The 14,663-nt window shown below is 44.8% G+C and overlaps 1 protein-coding gene across 2 annotated transcripts in view; it reads left to right on the top strand.

Moving 5' to 3' along the window:
* The window catches only part of ALPK2 (alpha kinase 2), a 138,211-nt gene that overhangs the window by 51,765 nt on the left and 71,783 nt on the right, over positions 1 to 14,663 (top strand). The window lies entirely within an intron of this gene.

Below are 14,663 nucleotides of genomic sequence, written 5' to 3'. Positions count from 1 at the left end.
AGGCCCTGCAGAGCTCCCCTTTGGGGCACTGCCACAGTGGGGCAATGGCCAGGGGAACCGCACAGTCCTGCAGTGCATTCAGTCCCTGGCAGGACACAGGGAGGGTTCCCGGAGATGGAGGGCGAGTGGGGCTGAGCCCTGGGGACCCCTTGTGCCATAGTTAAGGGGTTTGCACCTTTCTCCTAAAAAGCAATGCCCAATCTGTGAAGGAGTTTTGGGCAGCAGAGGATCATGGGAAGGTTTGGTTTTTTTAGAACATCCCTATGACTTTAGTTTGAGACTGGATTGGAGGGTGAGCCTGAACGAAGACAGCAGAGGAGGGGTCAAGCATGAGAGACGTTCACGCTCAGAAGACCTTTTCTTCTTCAACGTTTCCCACACACCTACATTTCCCAACTCGCCTCCCGTCCCTGCGGCTCACGTGCTGTGTGGTGGTCAGATGGAGCTGCTGGCCACTCTCTCTGGCATCATCAGGCTCAGTCCTGTGTGCCCAGCTTATAATACCAGTTGTGTTAGAGCCAGAATAATGGCACATGGATAATATTGAACCGTGTCAGAATCAGGGGAGAATTTTCAAAGACAAGAAGGAAACGGGCATTTAACAGGAGAGCTATAACCCAGACACAAGCGTTGAGGTTGTTTTGTCATATGTGTTTGTACCTGACACCCTGTTCAAATGGCTTCTAGAAGGTAGAAGCTGTGACTTTAATGAAGTCTCGGTCTTCTCACATATTCCTCACATTTGGGTGGACACAGAGATGCTAGTAGCCTTAGGATACTGTGTGACATTCTCGAAGCCACTCTGGTTTGTAGTGGGCAGAAAATTGTTGGTAAGTGCTTGTTGTCTGAGCCAAAGACTTTGCCCCTGGAGGGCCCATCATCCTCTTTCTATACCTGATCACCCAGGGTAACCCAAACCCCTTGTCAAACATCTAAGAAACATGAGCTGTTCATTGTGAATGTGGCTGGGCAAACAAGCAGAGGTGAATCAGTTAAAAAGACCTCCATTTCTGGAAGAAACACCTCAAGGCACACATCCTGCTAAAGGTAGAACTGTCACCATCACCTTCACTTCCAAAGGACAGGAGATTATTTCCACCATTGAGAGTAAGGATCTAAAGCCAAGGGATCTGGATTTAAACCCCAGATTTACTTCTTACAAGCTGTATCATCTTGGTCAAGTCACTTAACTTCTCTGTATCTCAGTTTCCTCATCTGCAAAATGGGGAGAATGACAGTACCTGCTTTGTAGGGTTGGTGTGGGGAGTAAACTAACACATGCAAAGAACTTAGAATACTCTATAAATACTGGTTATTTTGTACGCTTTGAACATATGCCCCACACTGAACTATAATATTGGAATTGATTAAAAATAAGACAATTTGGAAGAAAGAAAAGGAGCTTACTTTGGCAGTATTTTCCCTTGCCACTATTTCCCTCTTGGAAGATAAAATATAATGAATGTGTTTGATCAGGAAATCACTGGGTAGAAATAAAGATGACTGACTCTTGCTATTCTTGGCTAAGACAGAAAATGCCTTTTATCCAAGGTTGGAAAGCATTTTGTGAACTTCGTGTTCCCATGAGCTTAAGTAGGTGTAATAAGTCCTAAGGATGAGCCATAGAATTTTCCGGCACCCAGAAGTCCTGTGTGTTCCCAGCACAGAGCTCAGGCGGCCTCCTGTGGCATTCTTTCTGAATGAACTCAGCAGGCGTGCACCTGGCCAGTCCTTAGGCTACGCCTGGAGCGTTTCTTGAATGAGTCCTGAGGGTCTGATGAGAAATTGCCATTTAGTTTCCAGGTTGATAGGTCTGGGCCAGAATCCATCACCCATCATCACATTCCGGTTCTGACTTTGGTAGTAAGTGTCTCTGAGGAGTGAATGGTTACAGGAGCCAGGCCATGGAACGCTCAGCTTTCTCTGTGTGACCCCTTATCTTTTCCTGGGCACCAGACTTGGGTGGTTGCTCCCACCAGGTGCTAATTCTCATGGCATATCGATGTGAGTTTGGGGACAGGTGACAGATTGATCCCTTGGGACAGCCAGAGGAAGGTGAACAGATCATTAGAAATTGGACATGTGCTGAATGTCACTGAAAATGCCACTCCATCGGCACCTTCTGAGAACTGGGAGTAGACCAGTAACATTAGGGAAGTTCCTTGGCCAGCTGGGGTTCAGCTTGACTTTGTCATCACAGCGTCACTGTCTGACATTTCTGAGGACTGACAAGATGGGGAGTCTCACTGATGTAAACGTCCCCGCCCGGGCACCAGTGATCATTTGACCAGCACCCTCTTTAGAGGTGACTTGACAAAAGCAGACAGCTACTTAGGGGCAGAGCTGGAACCAAATCAGGCCTTGTGAGTCCCAGGAAGGGCTTTGCTCCAACTCCGAGGGGAAGGGTGCGGGAAGTGGGAGCAGGACTAAGAACAAGGTTCGGTTTGGGGACATGTCCTGGCCAGCCAGCCCTATTTTCTCTGTCGTGCAGTCAGCCAAGGGCGTCCCATGAAATTTCCCTCCACCTTTGCCCCATCACCTGGAAGCCTGTCCTGGCCCTGCCGACCACCTCTTCCTCCCATCGCTCTGTCTTAGAGTTCTCTGTGACCTGCTGTTTGCCTTGGACCTATGCCTCCTCTCGGCCTGCTCCGGACTCTTTCCCTTCCGACAGCTTGGTTTGCCCTCTCCAAAACACAGGCACCAGTTCCCTTTTTTTTGAAAATTGCAAGGTTGGGCCAGTCTTGGCAGCTTCGACTCCTCAGCTCCGGAGACATCAGCCTGGAACGTGGGTGGGCTAAGTGGACGCCGTGGATCTTCTTGGATTTCCTACAGCCCACACCTGAGTCCCAGATGAACCCAAGATTGGGTTCAACCTGTGAGAGGGGTTTGGACCTGGCGGGGCCCATCTGACCCTGCTTGTGTTAGTCAGCTCAAAAATACCACTGGGGAGCTTACACAACAGAACTTTAATTCTCACAGTTCTGGAGGCTGGAAGTCCAAGATCAGGGTACAGCATAGTGGGGTTCTGGTGAGGACCCTCTTACCGGCTTGCAGATGGCTGTCTCTTTGCTGTGTCCTCACAGGGCAGAGAGAGGGGACAAGCTCCCTGGTGTCTCTTCTTATAAGAGCACTTATCCCATCGTGAAGGCCCCCCCCTCATGACCTCATCTAACCCCAAGAACCTCCTAAAAGCCCTACCTCCAACACCATCACACTAGGGGAGTAGGACTTCAACATATAAATTTTCGGGGGACACAATTTCATCCATAGGACAGCCCCAAATATAGACGGTGTCCCAGCCATGTACAAGGACAGGCGTGAAGGTGTGTAGAAGCCATTGGTTAAGAATCAGAGATTTTCGGGACTCTGTGAGGTCACATGTGGCGACTTAAGGGGGCTGGCTTTAGAGTCATAGTGCCCAGGTTCAGGTCTTGGCCCTACTTCTTAATTGTGTATATTGCTTATCCTCCATCTGCCTCAGTTTCTATATCTGTAAAGTGGGCATACTAAAAGTGTTCACCTGGCAGGGTTGGGTGAAGACTAAATGAGATACTACACATAGGTTTTTAGAACAGTGCCTGACACTCAGTAAATGCTAAGTAAATGTTAACTCTTTTTACCCTGAGTTCTTCTGTGTTTTGTGAAACACAGTCACTCACTCTCAGTCATGAGTATTTGAAAGTGGAAACAGGTTGCCTGCCCATTTCAGAGGAGACGTGATCAAACAGGTCTCTGAATTCTTCACTGAGAATCTTAGTGCACAGTCCACGGCTGGTACAGTGTGACTGCTGCTTCCTCAGGTGCTAAGAAGCCAAGCTCAGGCTGCAGACGTGGACTCTGGGTAGGCAGGACAGATGCGAGACTCTGCTACGTGAAGCTTGGGCGATCTTGAAGCTTTAACTCAGTTCTGAGCCGTTTCAGCGCTCAAAGGTGTTAATCAGGCCTGTAGTGTGCTTCCTTGGGGTCTTTGCCTGTGTGCTTCCTTCTGTCTGGAATGTTCTCTCCCCCATGGCTAGTTCTCTAATGTCCTTAAGGATTTGCTCAAAATCACCTGATCACTGAGCCCTTCTCTGACCAGCCGTCTAAAACAGCACCACCTGCCCCCAGCATGTCCTTCCTTCTTTTTCTTGCTTTATTTTTCACATAGCCCCTGACATTGTGTGTATGTGCACACACACACATATTTAACAGCTTCGTGTAGGTATAATTGACATACAAGAAACCACACGTGTTTAAAGCATTCAGTTTGGGAAGCTTTGACACATGCACACACCATTGAAACCATCACCACCATCAAGATCGTGAACATAAATATCAGCCTCAAAAGGTATCTCAGTGCCCTTGGCAATCCTGCTTTCCTGCCCCTGTCTCTGCCCACCCATCCTCACACAACGGCGCTCTGCTTTCGGTCACTGGAGACGAGTTTCTAGTTTTTTCTAGAATTTTACAAATTCTGAATCATAAAGCATGCACTCTTTCGTATCTGGCTTCTTTCACACCACATAGTTATCCTGAGAATTACATGTTGTTTGGTGTGTTCATAGCTCTTTCCTTGTATTGGGCAGTGTTTCAGTGTTTCATCATTTGGATCTGTCAGAATCTGTTATTTCGCTCCCCTGTGGATGGACACGTGGGGTGTCTCCAGTCACAATGTATATTTCTGTGGATTTTTGTTTCTTGCGAGTCTCCCCCAACTGGAATATAAGTTCCGTCAGAGCCAAGACTCGTCTGATCTGTCCCCTGCTGTGTGTCTAGTGACTGTCTCTTCACTAAAGATTCATGGGATGAATTACACAACACGTTCAGTGCTTTTGTTATATTCTTCACAGAGTCTTGCTCTGAGGTGAGGGAAAAAAGCTGATTGGGTTTAGGACACGCTACCCCAAAATATGGCACCTTGGCATATTAAATATCCTAATTTGAAGGAATTTTTTTTTAAATGGCAGAAGCAGGAAAGTCATTCTGCCCTCTCCTTGTTGCATTTCTTCCCTGAAATAGGACATAAAGCTCCCAGGTGAAATCAGGGGAAGGGAGGACATTTTTATCACCAGAGATGAGGAATCTGTGGCCAGTAAGTCTTGCAAAGAAACCTTGTTAAACCAACCCTTATCTTTCTCGTTACTTCTTCATCACTTGCTACCTCTAGCTTAAACCCTGTTGTCTTATCAATCCTTTACATTTATTGTTTCTTTGTCTAAAAGGTACAAAAGCTGTCTGCTCTCGTCACTTCTTCGGGTCTTCATTCTCTTGTGAAGGCTCCCACATACACGCCCAAATTCAATAAAATGTGTATACTTTTCTCCTGTTAGTCTGTCTTTGTCAGTTTAGTTTTCAGACCCAGCAGGAGACCCGAAGACTGTCAAGGACGACATTTTCCTCCCCTACCGAGCCATTCCACGGGCAGCCATCTGAACTTGGGGAATTGATTTGAATGCCTGTGGACAGCCTAGTGGTACTTCATGCTGTTTAAGGGGATTTGGAAGACAGGAAGTATTTTAAACAGCCTCCCACAGGAGCTGTAGGAGAAGGCCACAATGTCAGTGGCTGCTGTCATCCACTGAGCTCCAGGGAGCCTGAGCTTCTCTTCATTCTGTGGCCACCTCCTTTCTGTCCTTGTCATTTCCATTCCCTGTGGTGCTGCTTCAGCAGGATGGGGATTCTCCCTCCTTGCTGGCCCTGACCAGCCTTCCCCCAACATGGGGCTGCGCTTCCCGGGCACGGAGATGGCTCCCTGCTTTCCTGTCACTGCCAGGAGCCATGCCTGCTCACCCAGAGGCCACCAGGAGATGGGAGCGAGGCAGAAGCGCAACGAGATGGCCTGGCAAAGATGACAGAGAGGGACACAGAGGCTCTGAGCACAGAGCAGCACTCAAAGAGAAGCAATTAAATTGTGCTGGCTTTTTTCCTTAACCAGACTCCCAGGTGGCTTTTGAGAGAGACGTCCTTGGGTCTGCTTCTGTGCAGTGTCCCTGCCTGGGTCCAGCAATTAGGTTTTTTCAAAAAAAGCTAAACCAACTCGAACACCCACAGAGCTGCATGGGGGTGGGCAGCATATGCCAGGCATATGCTGGGAACTCAGTTCAAATGAAGCAGCAAGTCAAGTGACAGCTGATGATTTTCCTGCGAATTTAACACAGGGACTTCCACTCTTGTAGATACTTGGAGTCATACAGCTGGAAGCAACTGGAAGGCCCTGCCACTCGAAGGGGACTTAGACCAGCTGCGTCCCGGGGAGCTTGTTAGAATGCCTGATTCCCAGCCCCCAGCCCTGGCCTAGGAAATCAGATTCTGCATTTTAACGAGATCCCAGGAGATTTCCGAGCACATTAATGCACGAGAAGCCCCGCTCTAAGGATGTTTCGGATGAGAAGCAGGTTTGGATAGGAAAATCAACTTTGGTTTTGGGCATCCTGGGTGTCTGATGAATTAGCAATATTAAGCCTTCAGAATTGTAAGCTACTTTGCCTTTAAGAGCTCTGGGTCTTCCGGGCCGGTGTCTAGGGCTGCGTTGCTCTCTGTCCTGCTTTCAAGATGCCATGTTTTTCATAGGTGGCTTTACAGTTTAATCTAGGAGCTTTTCTATTGTCGTGATGTCCCTTGAGATTTCTGGAGACATTCCGGGACACCATGTTAACTTCATGGCCTTGGGTGGTGGATAGCGGTGGATGGTGGCTGCTTCCAGCTACCCTTGAGTTTTCTTTTGATAAGAGGGGTCAGTCGTCTGTTCACAACACCTGATCTGATGGTAGTAATGCCAAAGAATTTTTTCTTTCTGAAGTCAATGTGCTCATTTCTTGTTTAAAAAATGTCTGGTTAGCGTGCATTGCTCCCAGAGGCTCAAAAAGTTGTCAAAAGCTCAGCACTTTTGTACCAAAACAGGGCCAGGAAACCACTCCCCATACATGCCCAAGCAAAGGTCCCTTCTCCTCTACCACTATCTGACCAGTTCTCCCACATCCTTCCTAACATACAAGACCTGACACTCCATTAGCTCGGTGCTTTGGAGCTCTGGCGCCCATTTCCAGAAAGCTTAAAAAATGGCAAAGCCCTTCACCCCCACAATGATGCTTAATTGCTTTTTTTGCTGGGGCCCTGGCACTGGTATTTTCCCCTCTTTTAGATAGACTTCATTTTTTTTTTTTTTGAGCAGTTCTAGGTTCACAACAAAATTGTGCAGAAAGTACAGAGTTTCTGTATACCCCTTGTCCCCCACCCCAGACTCTCTCACTATCAACGTCCCCACTGGAGTGGGACATTTGTCACAATTGATGAATCTCCATTGACACATCAGTACCACCCAAAGCCCATGGTTTACACCAGGGGTCACTCTGGGGGGTGTACGTTCTGTGACTTTGGATGAATCTGTAATGATATGTTTTTTATTATGGTATCATGCAGCGTATTTTCACTGTCCCGAAAACCCTCTGGCACTTGTGTTTTCCAAAAGCACTCAAGGTGAGCCTGACGTTCAGCCGGGGCTGAGAACTACTGATGTGGGCCTCACTGGGTGCCAGGACCTGCTTTAAGCCCTTTATAGGAATTAACTCCCTCTGGTGTAGGTGCAGTTCTTGTCCCAAGCCATTTAGTAGTTTGTCCATCATCGCTCAGCAGGCGGGCAGATAGGCTTGCTGCTGCGTCTGTCACTTAAGCCCCACGCCACACAGCTTTGCAATCCGCCTCTCCGATTTGCCCAGGATTGCACGTGGTGAAGAGAAGTAGAACGTCCCCTGTAGTTGGCTCTCAGGCCGTGCTCCAGAGTAGAATTCTGTGCCTTCCAAACCTTCGCTGCTGCCGTTTAGGGTTCTCACCTACCACATCTACCTCCTGCGACTCCCCACGCCAGCTCATTTCTCTACTGTCCCTTACACGTGACCTGCTGGTTCCAGCTTTGGTACATCTGCCCAGAATGCCCTCCCCTCTCACTGGGATCAAGTTCTAAGCTCCTGGCATTATTCCTTGAAGATCCAGGCCTCCCTGACCTCTTCCCTCCTTACCACTGGAAGGGCTCACTGTCTCAACTGTGCCTTTTGGAATTTGATAATATCTCTCGGCAAAATCGGCGGTTTCCCCAAGGGAAAAAACCAAGTCTTACACCACCAATTTTTTGTTACCCTTTTCAAGTCCCACCCAGTGGCCGGGTACATATAACTGTAGGTCCCACAGGACTTATAGGAGAACGGGGTATTCCTTCTTCCTGCTCAACCAGAGGCCACAGACCATATCCGTAGCGGCAAGCAGGAGTGCTGCATCCTCACCTGTACTCTGTGCAAATGTAAGGAGCATCTTCCAGAAGGTTTCCGTTCCTCCCCAAGGAGCTGCTCTGATCTGCTTCCCAGTGAACTGGAGCCTGAGGTCCAAACCCCTCACTCTGGGAAGGAAAATCTTCCACTCTCTGGGCCTTGCCGACCTCCTGGTGGGTGACCGTGCCTCCTGATTTTCTGGGTCAACCTAGTTTCCCTGGCATTGCCCCAGTTCCTGCCTCTGGTCTTGGTGTAAGAATTAACTGTGTCCCTTCTGACTCTCTAAAGTGTCCTGTTTAAACAGTAAATAATGAAGTTAACCTATCTTACAGCCCACCGCTCCCCCAGGTCCCAAATGAAGAATGGTTTATTGTTTCCTGACAGGGCCTGGCTATTCCTTCTACCGGAAATGAGCAGCCCCTCCCCAGTTCCAGGCACATACCATCTTTCCAGCCCAAATCCTACCATGGATTTCCTCGGCTGGCTTCAGCTTTTACAGTCCAAGGAAACCTTCCCTCATTATCTGGCATCTCCCTCCTCTGAATCTCTATAATTGGTCGGATTTTTAATGCCCTGAGCACATGCTGTCCTATATCAAAGCTGTCTGTATATAGATATGTTTCCCTTATTGGAAGAGGAGCTTCTGAGTGAGGGCCTAGGAATCTCATATCTTATCCTCTATACAGTGGCTAACAGTGCCTACCTGTGGTAGTCATTCCTTATCATTTTTTTTAGCTGTATAACTTAAGACAGTCACATCTTCTCTGGGCCTCAGTTCCAATATCTGTAAGACAAATCATCTCTGTATCAGCCGGGGTCTGACCAGGAAAACAAAAATCATTTTCAAGCATTAAATGCAGGGTTATACAGGTGATTGAACCAAAGGGGGTAGGGTGGGGGCAGGCAGTGAGGTTACTCCGAGATTAGCATCAGTGGGAAGACACCAGCTCCTAGGCTGCAGAGACAAAAGGAGGTGGCAGGACGACCAATTCTGGGTCCCAGATCAGGGGGCAGAAGGCAGAACCCTGGTGGGCCTGTTCTGTGGGACCCAGAGCTACAGAAGAGGTGGCGCCTACTAGAAATGCCACCTGAGGCTGACTTGTCCTTTCCTCCCAGTCTCCCCTCTCCTGCCTCTCTTTGGTCAAATGCAGCAGGAAGCCAGTGGTCCCGTGAGCCAGGAAAACATGGTATGAAGGGATCATCCCCACGATACAGAGCAAAACAGGGGAAGGGTGCCGAGGGGGTGAGAGACAGACAGGCCCAGGAACGGCATAGCTCAGGTCCCCCTCAGCTCTTCAGACGTATGGTTTAATATATCTGTTGGCTAAATAACCGAATAAATTGATAAATGTATGAGGAATCTCCTCATCATGTTTTGAAATGTATCTAGCTGCTTGTAGAAAATACGATCAAGAAATTCTGTGTGTTTCTAGTGTTAGAACTCTTCCATCTCTGTAACCAACATAGCTTTGGGACATGAAAAAGTGTTTCTCATTCCTTTAATGATTCTGAATAATTCAATTAATAAAATTGATAGCAGCAGTTAGGCAAGTAAGAAAATACAGATACTTAGTATGAGAAAATATTGACCTTCACCTGGTGCTATGGTTATGGCAAGGACACAGATGTCCTCTCCCCCCTCCCAGCTGCATGGGCAGGCAAGGCTCAGAAAATTTACAGCCACCTTTGGGGGGGGGTTACTTCAGAGGCCTCTCCAGCCCTGCATTCCTAACTGCATGAGTGAAGACACTGCAGACATGTCCTTCCCAGATCTTGTTTTCTTCCCCTGGAAAGTGGAATGCATCATAAAATAGAATAATATCTGCAATCCAGAGGGGATTCCAAATCTTACCTCTAGCCAATCATTTCAGCTTCCTTGTCTATGAACTCTACCTTCAGGGCACCTGGTTAGATTGCACAGTTTGAGTTCCAGCAATTTAAATATTGTTGGGAGAGTTTCTGCGGAGCAGAGAAGTGATCTCCAGGAGACAAGAGGCAGAAGAGCTGGAGAACCCTCTTTTCAGTCCACCTGGGAGTAACTGATTTTATTTTATTTGTGCCAGTGGAATTATGAATAAATAGATGTATGAAATAATACGTGTGAAAGTTATTATAATGATGATGATGATGATTGAAATGTAGGGATTTAAAAGTATATTCATTTCGATAGGTCTATTGCTCTGGCAGCTAGAGGGACCATAACTCCATGCCTTCTTTTTGTACTTGTTACACTCTACTCCCTATCCGCTTGTCTTCATATTCTTATTTTATAGGGTTACTAGTCCTATGGACACTTGCCCTGTGCTCTAAGTTCTCACCCACATTTATGACCCTTGTTGCCAAGGCACAAAACCATCCTAAGTTTACAGGATCTTGAGGAATTTCTAAGATCAGCCACCTCCGACCCTCCACCGCCAGCACTGATGGAACTGGCCTCCTCCTGCCAGCAATGAAATCACATAGACCCATGTACTGAGCATCAAATCAGAATCTCTGGAGGGTGGAATCCAGATACAGGTTTTCATTCTCTTTGTAAATCAGGAAATTGAGGCCCAAAGAGATTAAGTCATCTGCCTAAGAAAGTGCATAGATGACTGTATGGAGCAAAAACAGTCAGCCCTCCATGCTAGCGCCCCTCTTCCGAGTCCAGCATCAGATCTGGCTGTCAGGCTGTGAGAGAATACTGAGAGCATTTTACGGCTTCTTCTGGTGAATAGCTTTATGCAGTGGTTCTCAAAGTGTGGTCCATGGACCCCTGGAGTTCCCTAAAGCACTTTCCGAGGGTCCTTAAGATCAAAACTGATACCACAAAAATACTGAAACATTATTTTCCTTTTGTACTGTATTGACATTGTGCGCTGATGGTAAAACGCAATGGATGGTAAAACTGTTGGGGTTGTAGCATGAATCTAGGCAGTGGTCCCAAACTCTACTAGTTGTCATGGAATTCTTCACTGCTATACAGTCACCGTTTAAAACAAGCCAAAAACACAAAAATCTTTCCTTAATAATGCTCTTGATGCATAAGTAAACATTGTGAATTTTATTAAGTCTTGACAACTCTGTTAACGCCCTTTTAAGATTCTGGGTGATGAAACAGGAAATATGCCTAGAGCAGCTCTGTTGGATTTCCTTGAGATGATGGTCATCTTGAGGAAAAGTATCTGTACGGTTGTTTAAGTTGCAAGCTGAACTAGACACTTTTTTCATGGAGTTCAGTTTTTACTTGAAAGAACAATGGACAAATGATGGTTACTCAGCTTTGGGTATTTGGCAAACATTTTCTCAAAAATGAACAATGTAGGCCTGCCACTTCAAGGAAAATTAAAAGTGTATGTGTTGCCAGTGATAAAAATCCAATCTTTTTCAAAAGACACAAACATTCAGTTATGAAGTAAATCAGCCTTGGGGATGTAATGAACAACATAGTGACTATGATTAATAATATTGTATTGTACATTTGGAAGTTGCTACGAGTGTAGGTCTTAAAAAGTTCTCATCACAAGACAAAAAATTGTAACCATGTGCGGTGATGGATGTTAACTAGACTTACGATGGTGATCATTTTGCAATATATATAAATATCAAATCATTATGTTGTACGTGTGAAACTGATGTAATGTTACATATCAGTCATAACTCAATTTTTAAAAACATCCAAGCTTTCAAGTATCACTACAGTCCCTTCTCTGAACTAGGGACTTCTAGTTTCTTCAAATATTCTTTTGACCTCTTTCCTCTTCTTCTGGGACTCTCATTATCCAAGTACTTAAGTTGTAAGCTTGATGGTCCCACAGTTCTCTGAGACTCTGTTCACTTTTCTCCATTCTTTTTTTCCTTTCTGTTCCTAAGACTGGATAATCTCAAATGATCATCTTAAAGTTCACTGATTGTGTATTCTGTCTTCTCAAATCTGCTGTTGAGCTCTTTAGTGAATTTTTCATTTTTGTTATTATAATTTTCCACTTCAGAATTTCTGGTGGGTTCTTATTTATAATTTCTGTGTCTTTATTGAGACATTGTTCTCATACTTTCCTTTAGTTCTTTAAATGTGTTTTTTGTTTGTTTGTTTCCTGAACATACTTAAAATAATTTAAAATATTTATCTAGCAAGTCTAAGGACAGATTTTATTGACTACTTTTTTTCTCCGTGTATGAGCCACACTTTATTCTCTCTTTGCATGTCTCATAATTTTTTGGTGTGAAATTTGAACATTTTGAACAATATAATGTGCTAAGCCCTTCCCAAGGCTTGTTGCTGTTTGTTTAGTGACTTTTCTGAATGAATTCTTTAAAAACCGTATTCTTTGTGGCCACTACAGTCTCTAACCAGTTAGCTTAGTGGTTAACTAGGGATTGGACAGAGATTTCCTTAGATGCCAGTTTTTGTTGAGGGACTCTGTGCACACGTTGAGGCATGCATGCCTTCAGCACCCAGCCAGGCAGCTGAGAACTCTGCCTTCACTTCCTGCTAGCATAGATCCTTAAGGTCAGTTAGAGGTGAGAGCTTAGTGTCTTCTCAGGTCTTTCCCGAGCATATATATAACCCTGGCCATGCTCACAACCTTATACATGGGCATGGTCTTCTAGATTCCCAGGAATATGCCCCCCTATGGACCTCTCACTCCTTAGCTTTCCCTTTCAATCTTTGTGGTTAGCCTATTGTTTGTCTCAGTGGTTACCCCCTGCCGCAGGCAGCCATGATATTAAACAATTGCCTCTGAAGTTTTTTGTGACAAATGTCCACAGGGAAGATGTTCACCATGGGGTGAGCTATAAGTCAGATCACTTAAAGATAATCCTGTGAGTGGGATCTTCCAGGGAGCCACCAGAGAGGTCAAATCATGATAGTTCCCTGGGAATGTTCCCTGGGAATGTTCCCTGGAATGGGGCTTTGGAAATGCTTTAACTCTGTCCTGCCCCATCTTCAATAAATATTCCTCAGATTGCCTGGGGTTAATTTTCAGAGTTCTCAAAAAGTTGACTCAGACAAATTTTCCAAGTGTTTTTGTTGCTTTTATGGATTAGGAAATCTCCAGAAGTCCTTACTCTGCCATTTTGTTGCTGTCCTTCACTCTTCTACCATGCAACTTAGCACAGGATTGACTTACATAATTATGATAAATTAATGTTCGTATTATTTCCCTAACTAGAAATTTGGAATATTTGTATCTTTCATTAGAAGCTTGACAGTTTTCCAATATTTCAAAATTATTCTGATAAGATCAGTAGTGATAATAAATGTAAATTTTAAAAATATGTATGTTGAAATGTATTAATATTTGGAAGATCTCATGAACTAAGTTTTTCCAAATGACCAATACATGATATTACAAAATCATGCATGGGTAAAACATGCAGTAAAATGCAACATTGACCAATGGATTTTATATAACAAGTATGAAAAGTTCATTGATATTGTTTCAGATTCCACATTGCAACTAATCTGTGTATAGTATCAGAGAAGAGTATCTGCAATCATATGAAAAGACTATAAAATACTCCTTCCTTTTCCAACTATGTAGTGAGGCCTGAGGCCAGATTTTCTTCACATACTTCAACCAAAACAATTTATTGTATCACACCGAATACAGAGGCAGATATAAAAATCCAGCTGTCTTCTATTAAGCCAGACATTAAAGATATGTGAAAAAATGTAAAGCAATACCACTCTTAGGAAATTTTACTTTGTTTTGGAAAAACTAGAGGTATTTTTTCATAAAAGTATGTTATTTATGCTAACATGTAATGAGTTTATTTTTGTTATTTTAAACTGAATAAATAAATGTTTTTAATTTTTCTGTTTTAATTTTAATATGGTAAATATTGATAGATATAATCCCTATGAACAAATGTTCTTTGGGCTCCTCAATTATTTTTGAGAGTGTAAAGGGGTCCTGCTGCCAAAATATTTGAGAACCTCTGGTTTAGACCAACCTAGGGGATTCAGCTCAGAAGAAGCCCCATCCACTTAAGGTTGCAGGCAGCTCTATTCCTTTAATATGGAAATTAGTAATTTGGAAAGAAACTAGAGTATTTAAGCAAGACTTTCACAGCAAGGGGGAGGAATGCTGTTGTTTCTTTCATCCAAAAGGAAAGATATGTAAGGAGCAACTCAATTAATTGTTCAGGGAATTTCTTCCTGGATGGTCTTGTCTACCTGTCAAATCACTGTGGGGCACACAGGTCACTCTGCCAGCATCTTGCAAAGATTCTAAACCCCAACCCTGCTCACACCATTTCAGCGCTACCACTGAAGTCCCTTCTTTGAACTCCCTTGCTCTTCCAGTTTGTTTGTATGATATAATTTAGCACAGAACTGACGTACAAGATTCTGTGAGAAATTCATATTATCTCCTCCAGTGGATGGTTAGTATTTTAGGGCTGGACATGATACCTCACGTATCTCCTTGACTCTTCCTC

This window comes from Rhinolophus ferrumequinum, chromosome 19, assembly GCF_004115265.2.
Source record: "Rhinolophus ferrumequinum isolate MPI-CBG mRhiFer1 chromosome 19, mRhiFer1_v1.p, whole genome shotgun sequence".
NCBI classification, from domain to species: Eukaryota; Metazoa; Chordata; class Mammalia; order Chiroptera; family Rhinolophidae; genus Rhinolophus; species Rhinolophus ferrumequinum.
Note: the sequence above shows the minus strand (reverse complement) of the source record. Positions and strands in the feature narration are given on the sequence as shown.